Source organism: Balaenoptera ricei, chromosome X (assembly GCF_028023285.1).
Source record: "Balaenoptera ricei isolate mBalRic1 chromosome X, mBalRic1.hap2, whole genome shotgun sequence".
Taxonomy (NCBI): Eukaryota; Metazoa; Chordata; class Mammalia; order Artiodactyla; family Balaenopteridae; genus Balaenoptera; species Balaenoptera ricei.
This window is the reverse complement of record NC_082660.1, coordinates 5,602,450-5,623,821: the sequence shown is the minus strand read 5'-3', so window position 1 is coordinate 5,623,821 and position 21,372 is coordinate 5,602,450. Positions and strand designations below refer to the sequence as shown.

Here is a 21,372-nt window from a genome sequence, read left to right as displayed (position 1 = left end):
ATTTTAAACTGATTTTTCTGATTTTAAATTCTGTTAATTTATTTATTTATTTATTTATTTATTTATTTATTTATGGCTGTGTTGAGTCTTCGTTGCTGTGCGCGGGCTGTCTCTAGTTGCCGTGAGCGGGGGCTACTCTTTGTCGCGGTGCACGGGCTTCTCATTGCAGTGGCTTCTCTTGTTGCGGAGCACGGGCTCTAGGCTTGCTGGCTTCAGTAGTTGTGCCACATGGGCTCAGTAGTTGTGGCTCATGGGCTCTAGAGTGCAGGCTCAGTAGTTGTGGCTCACGGGCTTAGTTGTTATGCCGCATGTGGGATCTTCCTGGACCAGGGCTTGAACGTGTGTCCGCTGCAATGGCAGGCGGGTTCTTAACTACTGTGCCACCAGGGAAGCCCTTAAATTAGTTTTAATGTTTCAAAATGTTTCCTAGTGAATTCACTCTTCCCGCTACTCCACTGTGATAACAGTTTTGTTCCCTTCCTCATCTGCTTAGATATCATGCTTCCCCCAGTCCTTCTCAGAATCAGCCTGTATCCTCACCTTCCACACCATGGAGGAAATAAAATGCATCTGATGGGAATTCCATCCCCTTCTCATAGTCAATCTATTAAATCTTCCTGTACTCACTCCTATTTTCCTTTCCTTCCCTCTTACTAAAATGGAGAGAATGTCTCTCCCCGCCTCAGAAACCAAAATTTGTGCATTTAGTTTGTTGCCCCACACCTCTTACCCTTTCAGGGAGCTCTTTCTATCATTCACCTACTCTCTCCTGCATCATCAATCTCTCCCCTTCTCTTTCATACTTTCCATCACCACCAGGCTTCAGTATCTCTCACACGACAAGTGAAAAAAAGTTCTCCAGGGCCCCACTCCCCTTTGGGGCACCACCATTTCTCTCTACTCCCATTCAGAGCCAGACTCGTCCCACCTCCGTTGCTTACTTTCCATAAACCCTCTTCCATCCTATTCTGGAGTGTGCACCGTCCCTCCATCAAAACTACTCCTGCCAAGTGGAAAGGTGTAAGGAGACAAACCCAGGGGCGTTTTCATTGCTGCTCTTGCTTGATGTCCTGGCAGTATTCCACATGCTCTCTCCCCAAACATGCATGCTCTCCCCAAACATGTGTGCTCTCCCCAAACATGCATGCTCTCCCATGGTTTTCCTCCTGTGTCCCTAGATGATGTTCTTAGCTTCCTGTGTTAGCTTTTTTTTCCCTTCAACACAACCTCTTAACGTTGGGGCATCTCAGATCATCTTGCGAGCCCTTAGCCTTTCCCACTCACTCTCAGTAGGTTAGTGGATCTACAGATGCGATCAGTTGACGACACCCAAGCTCTATCTAGCTCTGGTCCAGACTTGCCATTATATGACCCCTAGCCCCATTTATCCAACTGCCTATTGAATATGCCTCAATGTGGCGGTCTCTGACACAGCTTAAACTTACCTTTATCCCCACCATGGCTCTGAAACCCTCAGTTATGTTTTTCTTTTTCAAGTCGCACCCACTTCCCATCCAGATGTAGGTTTAAGCATATATAGTCTTTTACTTATTGTCCTTTGCCTTTTCGTTTTTTCATCTTATTCTTTCAAATGCTGAATTATACCACCTACTTTCCTTTCGACAGTGAACATCTCTTACCAATTAATTCTATTAATAACCAACAAATACTTTCATGGAGTAATCTTGGTTTGTGTCATGTTACCTAATTTAAATATTTTTAGATCACATATTTTCAATTAGTGATGAAATCCTCTGCATTTACAGGATCTTACTGACCATATTCCAGAGGACATTGTTTCCTTAGTTTTATCTGTCCTTTACCAACATGTATTTCCAGAGTTTAGTTTTAATCTTATCCATTTCTACTAGCTATAAACAATGTGAGATATTGATGCATCCGTCCTTTTTAATTTTGATAGACCACTGTTTTTACTTTGATACCTAATTTACCTGTATAGCATTCTTCTAAATATCCATATTTTATTTATATAATCAATAAAGCAAAAGCTTATTAATTAAACAAATTAGATTTCTATTGGCATTTAAACATCGATTGCACACCTAATGAATTTTTCTCTATTTAATTCAAACCACAGTCTGCTGTATCTGATTTTCTTAAATGCTTTAAGTGCTGTATGAGGCAGACACAATACACACATAATATTAAACTTGTGAAAATTGGATTGGTTCACTTAGGCTAATCAGGTCAAAAGTGCTAATAAATTTAAGGGTGTTTCTTTACTTTTATATTCTTATTCCCTCTTACTCATTTTTAGGGTTGTCTTTCTTGTTTTCATCAATTTTACCAACTGTACACGTGTCCAGTGTTTCAATAACGCTACACACCCTAAAGATGAGGAGCATTCTAGCTGCCCATAGTCGAAAGATTTATCAACCAGTTTATTCCTGGTCTAGGTCATGAGGATTGTTTGCATCTTCCAAGGTGAGTCTACCTGAGTTGATTACTCAGCAAGAGAGGTCCTGCTTTATAGGTCACTACTGTCCTTTATATAAGGAACTGTCCAAATCACTGCTCCCAGTAGTTGGTCCGTTTTATTTTCTGGTAACCCCAGCTTTTATCCCAAGCTGTCACTTGATCTGGACATCTCAGCTTTCTAGTACAATTCAGTAAAACCTTAACTTAGTACCACTTCACCTTCATTATACAGACTGGAGTGAGCCTTCTTTGCCATTGCTTGTTCTGAGGGGGACCTAGTCAAGCCCAGTTACGTCGGAAAGTTTAGGTCACTGCTGCTCTTCGAAATTACTGTTCGTGCCCGTCTACAGTTTAGTCCTGGGTATTGACTTCTGTGATTATTGACCATTATTATGATGAGATTATCATTCTCGGTGTTTGGTCCCTTAGACTAGTACATGCTTATGGTTATCCCTGATGCATACGTACGGAACACATGTCCTGCACTGTTTAAGCTGAAGTACTGCCAGTTCTGTCCCCAGGAGTCTGTCCAAATTCTTGGACGGTGGTAAAAAATAAATTATGAAGTTGCTTTTGATTGCCATCTGCCTAGCTCGAGAAATAGTATCTGAACACCCTCACAGACTATCACCAGCTGCGACTTTAGAACCAGATTGGTCCCTTGGAAATAGAAACAGGTGTTTTACATACCATAAATATAGTTAGACAGATGGAATGTTTAGGATAGAGAAGAATACTCCTTACCTACTTATTTTAGTTCCCATTATCTTTCTTGTCCTTCCTGAATAATCTACGACCATCAGTAGAAGGTTGTTTTTGGGAGAACAGTCATGAAAAAGGGAAACAAATTTTTATTTATGGCTTATGACAATGTAGAAAATCGATGAATACAGAATTATACAAAGCAGAATCGATGGCTATAGAATAATGCAAGGTACTGAATTACTACACATAGGTATTGACACCTGTAGTACCCTTAGTTTTGTACTGGCTAATGTCTTTTGACTGTGGTGGTGTTTTTATAAACGATGTATCTTCATACTCTTGATGAATACTATTTAAAGTTCTGTTCACGTTCTGTACATTTGCCATATCTTTTTACCTCTTATAACACCAGATAATCTGCAACAATACTCACAAAAGTATTGTAGTCCTAAAATTTTGCAGAGGAAAATGTCACTTATTTTTACATCCCCCTTCTACATGCAAAGCATTTCCAAACTGTTATCACGTGGGCTGAAGTATTTCCCCCCTCAGGGTTATTTTGAAGCTAGAGAAGCTTCCGAGCCTGACAACATGCGACGTGTTAGTTTCAGGTGAGTTTACTTCCTTCAACACAAAAGTCAGAAGACTTAGTAAAAGAAAAAAATATATACAGGAAAAACTTTGAGGCTCTCAAGCTACAAGTTTTGCAGTGGATAGCTGCCTTCTACAAAATGGATTCTGAGGGTTTTTAGAATCTTCACGTCTGACAGAAAACCTTACTTGAAAATATGCCTGGTGTTTTCATTCAGAGTGGTATAGGCACATTGGAAAAAAAGTGTATGTACATTAAAAAACAAACAAAAAGTCTTCAAATCATCCCCAATATCCATATATTAGGAATATTCATTATTATCTGTTAGGCATATGATTGTTTCTTTGAGTGTAGAAATATGGACACAAAAGTACATCTTTATTTTTTTAAGCACAAAAATAATTTGGTTCATACTTTCTATAGAATGTATATTCTCCTGCAACTTTAATTTTTTTCCCCGTTCAGTACCATTTCAAAGAAATGTTTTTTTAAGTTTTTTTACTTAAGTATACTTAATTTACAACGTGTTAATTTTTGCTGTACAGCCTAGTGATTCAGTTACATACATATACGTTCTTTTTCATATTCTTTTCCATTATGGTTTATTACAGGATACTGAATATAGTTCCCTGTTCTATACAGTAGGATCTTGTTGTTGTTTGTCCATTCTATATATACTGGCTTGCTTGCATCTGCTAACCCCAAACTCCCAGTCCTTCCCTCCCCCCCTCCCCCTTAACAACCACAAGTCTGTTCTCTGTTTCTGTGTTGTAGATAAGTTCATTTGTGTCGTATTTTGGATTCCACATATAAGTGACATCATATGGTATTTGTTTCTTTCTGACTTACTTCGCTTGCTATGATAATCCATAGGTCCATCCATGTGGATGCAAATGGCATTAATTCATTCTTTTTTATGGCTGAGTAATATTCCATTGCATATATGTACCACATCTTCTTTATCCATTGATGGACATTTAGGTTGCTTCCATGTCCTGGCTATTGTGAACAGGGCTGCTATGAACATAGGGGTGCATTTATCTTTTTGAATTAGAGTTTTGTCTGGATATATGTCCAGGAGTGAGATTGCTGGATTATATGGTAGTTCTATTTTAAGTTTTTTTGAGGAACCTCCATCCTGTTCTCCATAGTGGCTGCACCAACTTACATTCCCACCAACAGTGCAGGAGGGTTCCCTTTTCTCCACACCCTCTCCAGCATTTGTTACCTGTAGACTTTTTGATAATGGCCATTGTGACTGGTGTGAGGTGATAACCTTGCCGTAGTTTGTTCTGATTTGCATTTCTCCAATAATTAGCGATGTTCAGCATCTTTTCATGTGCCTCTTGGCCATCTGTATGTCTTCTCTGGAGAAATGTCTATTTAGGTCTTCTGCCCATTTTTTGATTGGCTTGTTTTTGTTGTTGTTGAAGAAATAATTCTTTTGAATTAAGTTGTTAGTTTTAAGTTGCTCTTATCTGAGTACCCAAACACTGACACGATCATCTCCTACTCGTGGTCCCTTAGAGTCTCTTCGGTCTTCATGCATCTATCACTGCATGCTGCCAATACTTCCATAGGAGAAACCACTATGGGAAGAAGTGCTGACTCGAAGGGAATACACAATTGAAACTCTGAAAAGTTCTAGGCAAATTCCCCTTCAAAGAAGGTGGTAGGAAGACACACTCTCTAAACAGCTTCTGAGAACATTTTTCTCCCCACCTTTACTAACAACGAATAGTATCAATCTTTTCAAATTTTGGTGATCATGTAGACCAAAGTAAATGGAACGTGCACCTTGTTTTAATAGAGAGAACATATTAATCTTCTATTGGGTTTGTTTTATCATGTTAAGGATCCATTTTGTCCATATTCAGAAACTCACGCGGTAAGCCATGTGTTCTTTTGGAATTCCTTAGTAATGTGTTTCCTTGCTTCTTGGTCCTGGTGGGGGAGGCGGGGCATTGCTCCTTTATTCCATTATTCCTGTTATTCCTTTTCCTATTTCCATCGAGAACAAAACCTCCGCTCCGTGGTTTAAAAGGGATGCCTGCCGGGGACAGACTCGCACTACCTCTTGCTTACTCCTTCTTCTTTCACATCTGTCACATCTGTGTCTCGGAGAACTCTTCTCCAACGTGGTCCCCACGTAGAGGGCGTTTGGCGTGGCCCTGGGTTCAGACTCTCATTCGTTCCTTTTCTCTCAGAAGCTGACCCTGCCTTCAGGGAGAGGCTAACTCACTCCCTCCCAGCTCCTCCTGCCAAATCCACACACAGGAGGCCCACCTCCTTCTGGTTCTCTTCTTTGCGCGAAAGATGTCACAAAGACCATGATTTTTCATGTGTCCAGCTTTGGCAGCTATGTTTGCAACTTGCTCTGCTGGCTCCGGTTTTTCCAAAGGCGGATTCTAGAGTTGGAATGGGGTCGGGGTGCTTGGGAGGTGAGAAGATTCTTCAAGGCTAATTCATCCTCGAATACATAAGACATCCTACAATTTGGAGACACAGACTTTATGCCGATCATCACATGAGTTCTTTTGTGTGAGCTTTAGCATATGTCTCCTGTTCTCTTAATTACTAACACCCCCTGGTCCTCAAAATATTTGAGCCAAATATTGTGCTCGTACATGATTAATCTGATTTGTGAAATTCCACCGTATTGGATTTCTTTGTACCCAAAGGGTATCCAACTGGAGGACAGTTTCTACATTGATTCAGACTGTGTATATATAACCAAAAATCATAAGCATGATGTGATATTTGAATTAATATTTCTAATTTTAGATATATTTCTAAAATGAGATCATAAAGAATACTTTTTTACATGACAAAGGGAATTTGCCAGTTTCCCAAAAGGTGCCTAAAATCTGAAGACGACCTTTTGATAAGAATGTTAAATTTCTGTGTAAACAGACATTTCTCCTGGAGCTGGCTCATCTCACAGCCAGTGTGCTATGCATTCTACATAACACTAAAACATCTCTACCCTTCAGAAGGAAGGCGAGGTATGTATGCCATATTTTTACAAATAGGCTCTGTCAACATGTGTTTAAGTACTAATCAATCAACATTATACACATAATCAGCCTAACAATTTGATATTTGTTTAGGGTTCCTGCAAAATTAACTACTCACAGAAAATTATGAACAGAATTGGAAAGCAGTGCCATGCCCAAGAAGATAATAAATCCAGGCTCTCTGCTAATTTAAATCTTATTCCAAGTGTAGGTAGGATCTGAAGAGGAAGAAATGCAAACGGAGATGTTCATAGAACATTCCAGTATTCATTCATTCACTATACATTGATTCCATGCCGAGGTCAACAGGGCATCCCCAAGTACAGCATATAAGCCTGTGGAACACTTTTTGGATGCAAAATTTAAGACCGTATGGAAGAACAGTTTGAGGAACCAAGGTAACAAGTAAATCACTGACCTCTCAGATGGTTACAATCTTTCATTAAAATAAAACAAGCCAGCTTACTGCCTGCAGGGCATGTTAACGGTATTAACATAGAAATAAGGGGAATTCTGTCACTGATTGCCATTTTCCATCTCTTGTTCATGAGATCTGTTCTTCCTTGGGCTTCAAGTTAATGCTTAGAAGTTGCATCCATATGGTAAAGGAGGGACATAATTTTCCTGTCTTTTCCTTGAGCCAGGTGTTCTTGGTCTTTCTGAGTTTAAGCCTTGCGGTTATTACGCTTTGTCTGCTGGTTCCTACTACTGTCCCAGAAGAAATCTGTGAATGCTTAAAATGGACAAACAACCAAGTGCAAACTGCTTTTAACCGACTCAGCCTGCAATTCCAATTTGTCTGATAGCCTTAGCTCTGCCCATGCTAATTTTCTGCTGACACACACATGCTCAGTTCTCCTTATTTCTGGTTTTTTTTTTTTTTGGCCACTTGGCTTGTGGGATTTTAGTTCCCTGACCAGGGATTGAACCTGCACCCTCGGCAATGAAAGCGCAGAGTCCTAAGCACTGGACTGCCAGGGAATTCCCTCGGTCCCCCTTATTTGGATCTGAGCGTTCTCCCTCCTAACAGACACAGGAAGACAGTTATAAGACCTGGATTTGCTTTCTCTCAGTCTCTCCTTTCCCAAGGTCTATTCTAAAAGTCCACTTCTATTTAGGCTTCTTTTTTTTTTCTCTTATACCCCTCCTCCTCAGGATTTTTAAGCACCTGGTTTGCTTGGCTGTTAATGGGGTTAATGCCTAATTAACCCTGGTAAGAGTGACACTCACCTGCATTGACATTTTCCTCATTGTTAAAAAGGCATACATAGATTAACTCATATATGGTAGAATAGTTTAAAAAAAAAAAAGGGTAGCTTCAAATTAAGGATGGGTCACGTCATGTGTAATATGCACTGTGCCACGTGTAGTAGGGTGAGAAGGGGTACCCAAATGGTGGTACACAGCTCCAGTATTCAAGGAGGTGATAGCTATATTACAAAGAACTCTGGAATACCAGTTGGCATGTAGAAGATAACAAGTTTTGAGAAGAGAAAGCAGTGAGAACTTTCCTGCATGGGTGTGTGTGTGTGTGTGTGTGTGTTTTGTGGGCTAGCCTGGCTGGTGAAGACGTACAGGAGAAGAAGACGCAAGAGGACCTCTCTGGGAAGAAGGAACAGGTTGTACAAAGATAATCTGGAAGCAGAGTCCAGGCTAATGTGTAATTCGTTTATCTGAAGCGTCTTCTAAATGCAGCATGGTGAACCGCGGGAGATAAGACTAGGGCATGTCCTGGAAATAAGCTTGTGCTGGCCTGGCCGGCCTGAGGACCGTGTGAGGACTCCCTGAATGGTGGAAAGACACTGATGATTCCTGAGTGTGGAAGGAGGAAGGCATCACAGTGACATTTCAGGAAGGTAAGTCTGAAATCACCGAGTGGGAATGAAACAAGACTTAAGGAACCAGTTGCAGAGATGATTATAATTCCGTGAGAGGATTTGAGGGTCTGAATTAAAGTAATGGTGGAGAACAGATATCGCTGAATGTCCTTCTAAAGGCTTCTTAGGAGCATCCAAGAGCTGCAATGACCCTGTGGATCCATCCACAGAGGGATGGATAAAGAAGATGTGGTGTATATGCACAATGGACTACTACCCAGCCATGAAAAAGAATGAAATAACGCCATTTGCAGGAACATGGATGGACCTTGAGATTATCATACTAAGTGAAGTAAGCCAGGCAGAGAAAGACAAGTATCTCGTGATATCACTTACATGTGGAATCTAAGAAAAATGACACAAATGAACTTATTTACAAAACAGAAACAGACTCACAGACTTAGAAAACAAACTTATGGTTACCAAAGGGGAAGAGGTGGGGAGGGGTAAATTAGCAGTTTGGGATTAACAAATACACACTATTATATATAAAATAGTCAACAAGGACCTACTGTATAGCACAGGGAACTCCACTCAATACTCTGTAATAATCTATATATGGGAAAAAATTCTGAAGAAGAATTGATACATGTATATGTATAACTAAATCACTTTGCTGTACACCTGAAATTAACAAAACATTGTAAATCAAGTATACTCCATTATAAAATAAAACTTTTTTCTAAAAACTAAAAAAAAAAAAAAAAAAAAAAAAGACCCTATGGCATTGCCGGACTAGTCATTTTGGGGAAGGAGCCAAACACCAGAGAAATCAGGTGAGTGTTGGAGCTTTCAAGCTGCTTTGGCTCAAGAGACGATGGGCTATGACCCCTCATTTGGGTTTGGGTTTCAGTGGCGCCTTCACCCTACCCTTGGGGCCTGGAGTCTCTAAGTTCGAGCCTAAGGTAGATGCAAATCAGAACTGAACCGGCCAAATCCCACTCCAACCTCAGCACCGCACAGAAGGCTGCTCTGGGCCAGAGCAGAGGAAAAGAGGAAGGACAGGATAACCAACGACGACCATGCGTCCTTGGGAAACGGGGGTCTGGGTGGCGTAGATTTGCTTTTGTACAAATGCAAAGTGGGTACTGTTGGCATCCGGCTGAAAATAACCCAGTTGGGAGCTCGGGGAGAAAGGTTAGATTTGAGGACTCTATTTAGGCTGTGTTGCCATGGATAGAACTGTGGGAGGGGTGAGATTTCTGAAGGAGTGGGGGGGGGACACACTCACCAGGAGAGGACCAGACCCAAAGATGCAACAGGAGGGGCAGAGATGAAGGATAAGGAGACAGGGCGTGTCACCTTCTCCCAGAACCAGGTTCACGTGCAAGGGGTGTATTCAAGTGAAGTGCCCTCGGGAGGAACCAAGAGTGGACAGAGGGAGACCGGGAGGGCAAGGAGTCTGGTAGCTCTGTTAACGGCCGGTGGAGCTGTAGGGAGAAGCCCACCGCTGCTGGGGCACAGGCAGAGAGCCAGGGTTCAAGGATCCGAGGAGTTCAACAATGTCAACTTTACCATAAGAGAGGCAGCAGGAAAGTCGCTCAGGCTCATGTGGTCCGAACGAGGAGGGAACAGAGAGGCAGCTGAATCCTCAGAGGCCAGGCGGAGATCAAGAAGTCCAGGAGGAGTGGAGAGTCACAAGTGACCCCAGAGAGCCGTTTCAGGAGAGCCATGGGAGAAGGAAGAGGGTTTTAAAGGAGGAGAAATGAAAGGGTAAGAATTGAATAGATACAGCAAGAGGAAACTCCCACTTGGGTTGTTCAGCCATGAAATACGGCGGCAGGAAGTTCTGTCTTGAGGGGATATTTTGGGAAGCGTTGTTCTCCCCGAAGTGCAGCTGAATACATGTATCGTCAAAGAAAACATAACTTACATTTGTAGAAAGCTGCCGTCACATTGCGACTGGAAATAATTCTTATTAAATGGCATTCCGTCAGAGCTCATCACGTCTTGTCCGCTCCAGGAGCTGGAGTATTGGCACCATGCAGATGAAGCATGCTGCTGTTCTGGGGAATTCTGTCTGAAAAATTCCGGGGAGGGCTGTTTACACTCAGAACGTTGTGGAATCCATAAAACAATGACAGGAAGTGACTTTGCACATACTTTGGATTTGCAACTGGGTAATCTGTACTTCTAACTTCAGCATAAAATCCATGAACGATCTAAGATTTTTATGTTTACAAAGTATATTCTGTTCTCCCATTATATTCTTCTCTCCCTCCATCCCTTTCTCTTTCCATTCTTCCTCGTTCCAGAACAACGGGACCAAGTTACCCTTGGGCCCCCAAAGGCAACGGACAGTGCGTGTGTCTTTGAGCCCACAATGAGCTGGAAGGGAGACGGCCCAGCCTGCAAGGGCTGCAACGTGCCTACTGGCCACTGCAGCCCAAGACGTTCCTCACTTCATGGCTCTACTACAGCTGGATGAAATCTTCAGAGAAAATAAGCACGCACCCCCCAAACTAGACACCCGAGAGTCTTAGAACACACTTAGGTGAGAGCCCCTCACGGCCCTCTGAGGCAGCCGGACTCTGAGCCCCCGTGTCTGCATGCAGGTTGGAGCCCTGGCACGCAGGACGGCTGAGTTCCTGCCCCAGCCCTGCTCTCCAGCAATGGGGAGCTTCTCTGCTGCTGGGAGCCCCCAGCAATAGCTGCCTGCTGTTTCCAAACCTGCCAGCCCTTATTCCACAGTCTCACGGATAAACACGTTACAGTTCAGATACTGTTGGGAATTCTGCTCCTGGCCTCTGAGCTTTGCAACGACTAGCTTCCGACTGAGGTTAGCACTCCCGTCCCTACACCCTCGGTGACTGGATTGAATAACCGTCGCGCCCTCATTTTGCTCCCACCCTCGACCCTCTGGCTTTCCTGGGTAGCGTGTCCCGCAGCTGCCCTCATTCCTCCATTTCCTCTTGAAGCCTGTGAGCTTCTTCATCACGGATGTCTTCCCGTGTGTTAGAACACGTCATTTCAATCCCCAGAACATCCCACTGAAAAGTAAGCAGAGCCAAACGACAGTTTAAATGTGGGCATTGCTTTTTCCCTTTCAATCGATCGACAGTATGCCTCGATTCTGTAGTTTCCCCCAGATTATAAATTGCAAAGCAATCACCACGTCTGTTATGTTTCTCACTTATTTCTCTTGCATACAATGGTCATTAGATGAGTTTCTAACCCAATTAGGAGACAGGACACTGGGTAAAAGTGAAAGATTTCTATTATTTGTAAAATTAATCCATAAAATTCCATCTGATACAAAGCTGAATAACTTGCAGAGATTTAAACGTATTGTTAATGAAATCACATGTTTTATCCACCCAGATAGAGCACGAGCAGACTTATTTTGATTTTGTTTCTATCCATTTATTCACAAAGTATTTACTAAAGCTGATAAGCTCTGAGTATGCTAAGCAAGTTGGACAAGCTTCCTGTTCTCAGGGAATTTACGTTTTCTGGGAAGTGAGAGTAGGAAGCTTTCGGATGATGAGAAATGTGAGAAAAGGAAAACAAGTCTCCCTAAGAGCAGAATCAAAAGAAACAATGTCATCTCTCCAAAACAGGGGTTCGTTCTCACCTGGGGCAGGGTTGCCCACGATGGGCCAGTCAACAACGTCTGGGGCGTTTTGGGTGTATCATCTGGAGGGGGGCCGCTACGGCATGTAGCGGGTGGAGGTCGGGTGCTGCTTACCATCTTGCAATGCACAGGGAGGCCCTCCACAGAGAAGTGTCCAGACACAAGTGTCGGCAGTGCTGAAATTAAGAAACCCTGCTCTCACGCTAGAGTTGTAATGCACGTATAATTTCCTTTTATGCTTATTTGCTCTCACTGACAGACACATAAAAGACCTGGTCACTGCTTCGGAATTCCAGCAGAGTTTTTAAGATTAAAAATGGCAATTTTTTTTTTCTCGAAAGAAAAGGAGTATACCCTTAAGATTTTTTTTTTTCCCTTACCGTATACAATAGTCCAGTGTCCTTTCATGAAGTGCGTTCTGGAGCAAGAGATGTGACTTTCAAACTCTCACAGTAATGACCACCACCATCATTTACCTGAAGCTAGACAAATGCCAAAACTCTAGTTTTTAGAAATGCTCTTGTCAATCTGAATTTGTGACTTCTGAAAGCGGGAGAAACTCTGGGAAGGTTCCAGGCTCTCTACTACGTTGGAATCTTTAATCCAGCATAACTGGACCCTCCTATCAGTTGCAGGCGCATTTGTGTAGTCAGATGCGCAAATTATCAGAGCAGGTGCATCAAGAGAAACGTTGCTTTCTTGAAGGTATTGCCGAACATACATTCTGGACTCCTGACTCCCTGCAAAACAGAATTAAATACACTAAATCTCCAGGATATAGACTGCCATTGACTTGTATTCATTTGTATTAGATTGCCAGTGAAGTCGTGAAACTTACTGAGCACCCCCAGAGAGTGTTTCTGTCATTCAGGGGGTCTCCTTTAAGGCTCCCTCCACTATATTTACTTCCCTCACTCCTTCCCTTTCCCCACCAACACCGCCTGCACCCAGCTCCACGTTTACGTTGTCTTTGTCCTCCTGAGCTGCCTTCTCTCTTTTGAGTCTTCTTTTTTTCTTTTTTTTTTTAACGGACAAGAGACTGTAGCTAGTGCTATGTCTCAAAAAATCAACTCATACAGTGCTGTACATTCATAATGGTTGTACGTTTCCCTCTATCCTTTTTATATCTTTAATTACATTTAAGCGTTTCAGGAATCCATTATGTATCATAATCAAACATCATCTTCCCTTGTGCATCTATTCCTGTTTTAAATCTAGATTTCTAAAATGACTGTGCTATTTTTATCTGTTTAACTCCATCCTCTCTAGTTTTCCTAGAGGAAGAGGGAGCTTTAAATGGTTGATCTGTGAATCCCTGCAAACCGTACAATGAAGTGAGTTGCCCAGTTAATCATATTTATTCTCTGACAGAAAATAAGAGAGAAGACAGACACAAAAGCCCGGACTTTACAGAAAGACAAACCCAAATTCTAATCCTCTCTTAGCTTGTAAATCACTTAATCTCCTGAACCAAAATGTATTCATCTGTCAAATGAATATAGGACTTATTTTGAAGTTGTTATGAGGATGACAAACATGGGGAAGGATGGCGGCCCAACAAACTTACTTCCTTTCCTATAAAAATAATAAATGCAGGCTCCCCTTCAAAGGGGGCATCAACCAGGGCAGACATGGCTTCCTTTTCCTTTCATCCTAAAATACCTATCAGTGCCTTTGTCGATTTTTCAGTCAAAAATGCCATCTGGACATTTGGGGACCAAAATGCCAATCAACTTTTTCTCTATTGCAGAAATTAATTACCTACACAGACCTCACTCTTGAAGTCACCTTGACATAAGGAGGATGGGAGAAGAATTGAACCCAAAAATAGGTTTAAAATTCCTTTAAGTTTAAGATTTGTAACAGAAGAGATTTTTGTGAGCTTGCAAAACTCTGAAGCCTTTGTTTTTAAAAGATATATGCAAAGACAAAAGGTAGGAGGACTTGTCACAGGGAGAAAGCATCCTTACATACATATAAAAGAAGGAGCCATGTTCAAACTTTACTTCAGGAGGAAGATAGATCTGCCCGTAAAATAGTTCCACTCACTCAGTGTAAGTTTCTTCTTTTTCTTACGTGCAAAGTTTCTTACCAAAGTCAGAGAAACTAAAAGTACATTCCCCCTCTAAAAAAATTCTTAAATTTCACAAGAGGAGATTCCATGTTACCTGTGAATCTCCTTCCGTGACATCTAGGTGGGTATGAGCAATACATACTGAGGAAAATGTCCCTGTGTAACCTCCTTGACGTTTGCTTTCCTTCTGGAGCCCTGGGTCGTTGTACCAAACTGCATTGTAACCAATACCAGATGCTAAAACAGAGGCAAAGCCAGGACTCGTATTTGCTCAAGAGAGCACTGTTTCAAAGCTCAGCATCATTGCAACCAATAATATCTTTTCCTATAATGTGAAGGAGCAAATCAATAGAGTTGTGGTCAGTTGTCAAAATTTCAGATCTAAATAATGATATTTCATAATATAGCCACGATAGCATGCTAACAGGAAACAAACGTGGGGCTTTATAATATTTTAAAATTATATAAATAGTTTTGACAGGAACTAACATTTTAAAACAAGAAGACTGGAGATACACAGACAAACGCACAGAGAAGGGGGTGCTTTACTAAACCCCACATAAAATCATTGATAAATGAGAAAATTCAACGATGCCTAAGGAAGTCATTATCTAGGAGACTTTCTGCTAACTCCAGAAGTGTGCTTCATTTCATTACTACTACAAACTAAAAGAAAATCATAAATAGAAAGCAAAATAATGAAGCTCTTACCCTTGTATTTCAATCTAACTGTAGCACGGATGTGAGCAAGCGGTGACAACAATTAGCAGAACAGAGAACGTTTCCAGTGAAACTCTCAAACCTTGAGCATGCAAAACTGGAATCATGTCACCTTTTAAAAAATGGACCGTCTGAACTCAGCATGGAGGGTGTAAAAGAAGTTCCAATAGAGCTGTTTTGTACAAATGGTGGCCCCTCCCCCCAGGAGTCATTTCTTGACTTAACCATGACTCTGTGGCTGTGAGGACAGAAGTTGATCAACTCTTGACATCCAGAAGGTCTGCTGGCTTTTAGGCAGATATTTAAATTGTAAGCAAGTGAACCTACTAAGTGCAAATGGATAAACAAGAGAAACGATAGACACTTACAGAGGCTCTCACAGTTCTGGAGTTCAGTGTCTGTCTTGGGCTTCTCAGGGCTGACAATTCATAGGCCAGCAAAGCTGAGGTCCTTTCTGGAGGCCGTATACGAGGACACGTTTCTTGCCTTTTCCAGCTTATACAGGTGGATCACATGTTTTGGTTTGGGGCTTCTTCCGTCTTCAGCATGCCAGCAAAGACCCCATGAATCTCTGGTGTCACCTCTAACACTGACTCCGCCGCCCACGTCCACATGGAGGGACTTTTACGATCCCGTTGGCCCACCTGCATAATCCACTCTTCCTCCTATTTAAGGTCTTCCCATTAACAGCCTTCCTGCCATCTGCAACTTCAATTCCCCTCTGCTGTCCAAGGGAACATATTCACAGGTTCTGGGAATTGGGGCGTGGACTTCTTTGTCGGAAAGGCCATTATTTTTGCCTACAGTAGCAACCATCTAATTCCTTAGATTTCACATATTTGAAACTGAAATGTATAGAGTTTATGTGGTTGATGTTTAAGGAATAAAATGTTTATTTTACTCCTAAAACCACATGATATTGATGGTTTTAAAACTATGCTCTTGTCACCTGCACATGTATATATCATTTTGATCTATATTTCCAATATGATAATGGTTGTTAAATGAATTCTGTGTGCCTTTTGCACATTGTACACTTGAAAACATTGCATGCATTTATTTTTAAACCTCTAAGAGTGCAAACACTAACATTTACCAATTTGCCAAGTGAAATAATACATAAATGCAATAAAACGAACCGTGTCATGCTATAACAATCTCTAAGGTGGAATTATATCAGATAGTAAAATGGAAACTATGATCTCATCAGACACTTGAAAGCAGTGTGAAGGAAAAGTATCAATATCTTAACCAAAAAATGTGTACATCAGTGTTTTTACTTATTCGTTCTCTTTTTTTAAAAAAATGTGAGCTCAGGTTATTCATGAGTATTTTTCTCTCTTTTTCATTTTTCTCTATTTTAATAATCTGAGATTGATTTTAAGTAATTCTATCTAGTTTTATCTTTTTTGAAATCTTTTTTGAAATTCATAAAAAATGAATGTTCCAAGTCTTTACCCAATTCATCTGCACAAAAAGAAGGTTTAAAAAACCAGGACTCTTAGAGGGATGAAAGCTTGATTTGCTCAAACATTTGATACTAAAATATCTCAAGGACAAAACTCGAAACCACTCATCAATTAAGACAAAATGTCAATGGAGGTATTATAGTCATGAATATTTATGAGGTGAATGACAAAGCATCCAAATATATTTGAAATGTACTTAACAAAATATATTTTGAAATGCAAAGATACAGTTTGCATTTCCCAGTGTTTGACAGAACAAGTCAACATAAATAAATGAAAATGTAGAGAATATGTATACTGTGATCAATAATGTCTGTTAATAGGTACAAATTAAATTGTGAGTCCTAGAAGCAGAGAATGCTATTTCTGGTTTTGCAAGTGTATGCACATTGAGTCACCAAAAGGATCTTTATGTTAGGTGATAAGGAACATTATACTAATTTTTTTTAAAAAGGAATAATTCTGAAAATATTCTTTGACCTGAACACACACTCACACACAATTTGATAACAATATGATAATAACAATACTACTGTCACCACAACAGCAGCAGCAGACCCTGGGATATTAGACAGCCTCTTTTCAGCCACAATAGAGGAATTTAAATACCCTTAGAGGTATAACCGATCAAAATTTGTCCCCTCTACCTACATCCTATCATATTAGCTTCAGGCATTTTCTTCAAAACACTTACCTGAAATACCTTTTTAAAATAGACTCCATAGTTTTTAAAAATATCTCCATAGTTTTGCCTTTTTCAGAATGTCACAGAGTTGGAATCACACAGCATGTAACCTATTCAGATTGGTTTCTTTCACTTAGTGATATGCATTTAAGGTTCCTCCATGTCTTTTCTTGGCTTGATAGTTCCCTTCTTTTTATTGCTGAATAATATTCCACTGTCTGAATGGACCACAGTTTATTTCCCCCGTTCAACTACTGAAGGACATCTTAGTTGCTTCCAAGTTTTGGCAATTGTGAATAAAGCTGCTGCAAGCATCCATTTGCAGTTTTTTTGTATGGACATAAGTTTTCAGCTCCTTTGGGTAAATACTGAGGAGCACAGTTGCTGGTTCATATGGTAAGAGTAGTTCTATAAGAAACGATCCAGATGTCTTCCAAAGTGTCTGTACTGCTTTTCATTCCCACTAGCAATGAATGACAGTTCCTGTTGCTCTATATCCTCACCAGCATTTGCTGTTATCGTGGTTTTGGATTTTCCCCATTCTAAGAGTTGTGCAGTGGCGTCTCATTGTTTTAATTTGCAATTCCCTAATGACATATGATGATCTGCCATGTGCATATATTCTTTGGTGAGATGTCTGTTCAGATATTTTGCCCATTTTTCAATCAGGCTGTTTGTTTTCTTATTGTTGAGTTTTAAAAGTTCTTTGTATATTTTTGACAACTGTCCTTTACCAAATATCTTTTGCAAATATTTTCTTCCAGCTTGTGGCTTATCTTCTCATTCTCTTGACAGAGTCTTTTGAAGAGCAGAAGTTTTTAATTTTAATGAAGTCCAGCTTATCAATTATTTCTTTCATGGACTGGTGTTGTCTTTAAAATGCTATCACCAAATTCCAAGTCATTTAGATTTTCCCCTGGTTTTGCATTTGCATTTAGGTTTATGACACATTTGAGCTGATGTTTTAAAGGGTGTAAGGTCTGTGTCTAGATTCATTTTTTTACATGTGGATGTCCAATTAGTTGTTCCAGCACCATCTTTTTGCTGAGACTATCTTTGCCCCATTGTGGTTGGTTCCTTTACTCCTTTTTCAAAGATCAGTTGACTGTATTTGTGAAGGTCTATTTCTCAGCTCTCTGTTCTGTTTCATACATTTGTCTGTTCTTTTGCCAATACCACACTGTCTTGATCATGAAGTCTCTTTTAATTCAGTTGCTTACGTATATATTGGCTATTTCCCCAGTCTTTGTTTTCTTAAAGACTGCATCAAGGGACTTCCCTGGTGGTCCAGTGGTTAAGACTCCACGCTCCCAATGCAGGGGGCCTGGGTTCGATCCCTAGTGAGAGAACTAGATCCCACATTATGCAACTAAAAGATCCCACGTGCTGCAACTAAAGATCCTGCACAAGGCAACAAAAATCCCGCATGCCGCAACTAAGACCTGGCACAGCCAAATACATAAATAAAAAATATTTAAAAAAAAAGAAAGCATCAATAAATAAATATTTTTGAATGAATAATTTGGAGGTTGGGTTAAAGAGGAAAGCAAAATATCAATTGCATTCATTCACTCATCTCCTTTAGAAGCATGATGTGACTGGAACACGATGGGCAAGCAGGACAGTGGGAATTGGTGATGTCTTTGATCAGAAACGGCTACATATTGATACACATGGGATTTTGTCAAAGGTGTAGTTAGGGGCAAGTTCATACTCATAAGCAAACATACAGAAAATCAAAAATATATTCACTATTCTTTCAGCTTAATTAGTTACAAAAAGGAAAAGTGAACAAAACAGAAAAAGCACAGTGAACTAAATATAGATAAACGTGGGAACTAATGAGTTCCGGGAAATGTAAACCTAAAAAAGAAAAAATAATTTGCAAATTAACAGAAACATGACATTGGAAGATGTAACATTTTCTGCTCCTGACAGATTAAAAGGCAAAAATAAACAAGGAAAATGTGAATAATTAATAAAATTTAATTAATTACTGTATATGAAACTGTGTGGCTCTAAATCTATTTATTAAATAACCAAATTTTCACAGTTTAATTCATCTAATGCCAAATTACTGAAAACCAGTTAGTTCTTCTAAGGCAATTTACCGCCTTTGAATATATTCAATTCACCAAATTTTCCAAAATCATTTTTAAAGAAAATTCATCTTAAATATATTAAATGAATTTGAATCAAATTTTCCTATTTCTTCTCAACCAGGTAGTTTATGTGCACCAGAAAATAGTAAAAACATGATTTTAGTGACTATTTTCTTAAAACTCGTAGTAATATAGATGCACAGAAGAAAAATCATTACTTTAGGGCCTAATTCTTTCAAAGAATCTGGGTTGGAGAGAGCTACATGGACTCACTTTTCATGGGTATATTCTTACTCAATATTCCTGAAGAACAGATGTTTAAACTCCCGGCATTCAAATGAGCTCATATTGAAACGACAGGATTTGTTTCACCTATGAAAATGTGGTATTATAATGTCAAGTATTGTTTATCATATCAACTATTGAATTTTCAGAAGGGTTATCAATTTAAAACCCTTTCAGGCCTTTTATTGACCAATTGGACTTCTAGAAAATGCAAAGATGGTCAGATAAATACTCAAAGTGCCTATTGAGGGATTTAGAAATAATTTGTTTATGATAATAAGGATCGAAGCAAGCTAAGGTATAACAGGCGATGCTTGTAAAACAACCATTGACACCGATGCCTATTTCCTAAGGTAGAAACTGCTCAGCACCACGATCTCCGCATCATCCCTGGGGGGTAGGTGTGACTATCTCTGTCTTCCACAGAAAATACTTGGGGAGGGGGGAGCCTTTCAGAGTGGATAAGAAATGTGCTTCTTGTTACAAAGCACAGGGACAGGCTGAGAATTTGAATTCCAGGCTCCCTAACCCCATCACTTTCTCCACTATTGAACTGAGAAGAAGCAAACAGAGCAGGTGATTAAGACAGTACATATATACTGTGAGGCTAATTTAAATACATGTAGGTGGATGGCGTCTGCACATAAACGCACAGGAAAACATCTTTGCAGAGAGCTATCAAATGTCACACAGGTACTCTCTAATAACTGCTTGTCCCTCCTTGTTCCTACATGTACAGTCTAATTTTACTAAATAAAAAAGGAATAAGCTATCCATACAAATAATATTAGCAAGTATGCTACACCTCTATTTAAGTAAAATAAAACTGTAAGCTTCTTGAAACCACAGCCCTGCTTTGACATTTCACAGAGAATGGCTTTGGTATATTAACCAGACCACACTGTTGACTAAGTAGATAACAACGTAGTTAAATTTGCTCCAAATCTAAATCACAAATGAATGTGTCTAAAAGTTTAAAACACAGAAATGAATACTTAAGACTTAAGTAAGTGGTCAGTTTTGTGTTAGGAAAAAAATATATCTATAAATAAATGATTTGAACTGAAAAAGAAAATTTGTCTAATTTGTCTACTAGACAGATGTTATAAATAATTTTTTAGATTTCATAAAATAGAAGAAGAAAACTGAATGATTATAAATAAGCCCAGGAAATTATTCTTTGAATCAATCAGTAAAATAGACAAAACTCGGGACTTCCCTGGTGGTCCAGTGGTAAAGAATCCACCTTCCAATGCAGGAGACGTGGGTTTGATCCCTGTTCAGGGAACTAAGATCCCACATACCACGGGGGGCAACTAAGCCCGTGCACCACAACTACTGAGCTCACGCGCCTCAGTGAGAGAGCCTGCGTGCTGCAAACTACAGAACTCACATGCCCTGGTGCCCACGCGCCACAACTAGAGAGTCCATGCGCCCTAAACCCACGTACCACAACTAAAGAAAGAAAACCCGCATGCCACAACTAAAGAGATGCCCGTGTGCTGCAAGGAACAGCCCACGCTCCGCAATGAAAGATCCTGCGTGCTTCAATGAAGATCCCCACGTGCCACAACTAACACGTGGTGCAGCCAAAAATAAAATTCAATAAATAAATAAATAATGTTTAAAAAAAAGAAAAAAATACTTTAAAAAAAAATAGACAACTATGTAAAATTTAGTGAAAAGGCATGAAAAAAAGCAGAAAAAGAAATCAATACAATTAGGCATGAGGAACTGAATATGGCAGACACAGAGAAGAGATGAAAGATTTTTAAGGCACTACCATGTACAAATCCCTACAGATAAATTGGGAAATTTTAGAGAAGGGACAAT

General features: G+C 40.1%; 2 protein-coding genes across 4 annotated transcripts in view; one reads left to right on the top strand and one right to left on the bottom strand.

Moving 5' to 3' along the window:
* The window catches only part of PNPLA4 (patatin like phospholipase domain containing 4), a 78,945-nt gene that overhangs the window by 54,976 nt on the left and 2,597 nt on the right, over positions 1–21,372 (top strand). The window lies entirely within an intron of this gene.
* The window catches only part of STS (steroid sulfatase), a 639,557-nt gene continuing 629,638 nt past the window's right edge, over positions 11,454–21,372 (bottom strand). Inside the window, exons 15-16 of one of the 2 annotated variants that reach the window (XR_009500087.1) lie at positions 12,585–12,944; positions 11,454–11,620 (exon numbers count right to left, since the gene is read on the bottom strand). The gene's annotated coding sequence lies outside the window, so the exon portion shown is untranslated. Of the gene's footprint in view, positions 11,621–12,176; positions 12,381–12,584; positions 12,945–21,372 lie in introns of those variants that run through there. The other variant, XR_009500086.1, reaches the window with a different exon arrangement.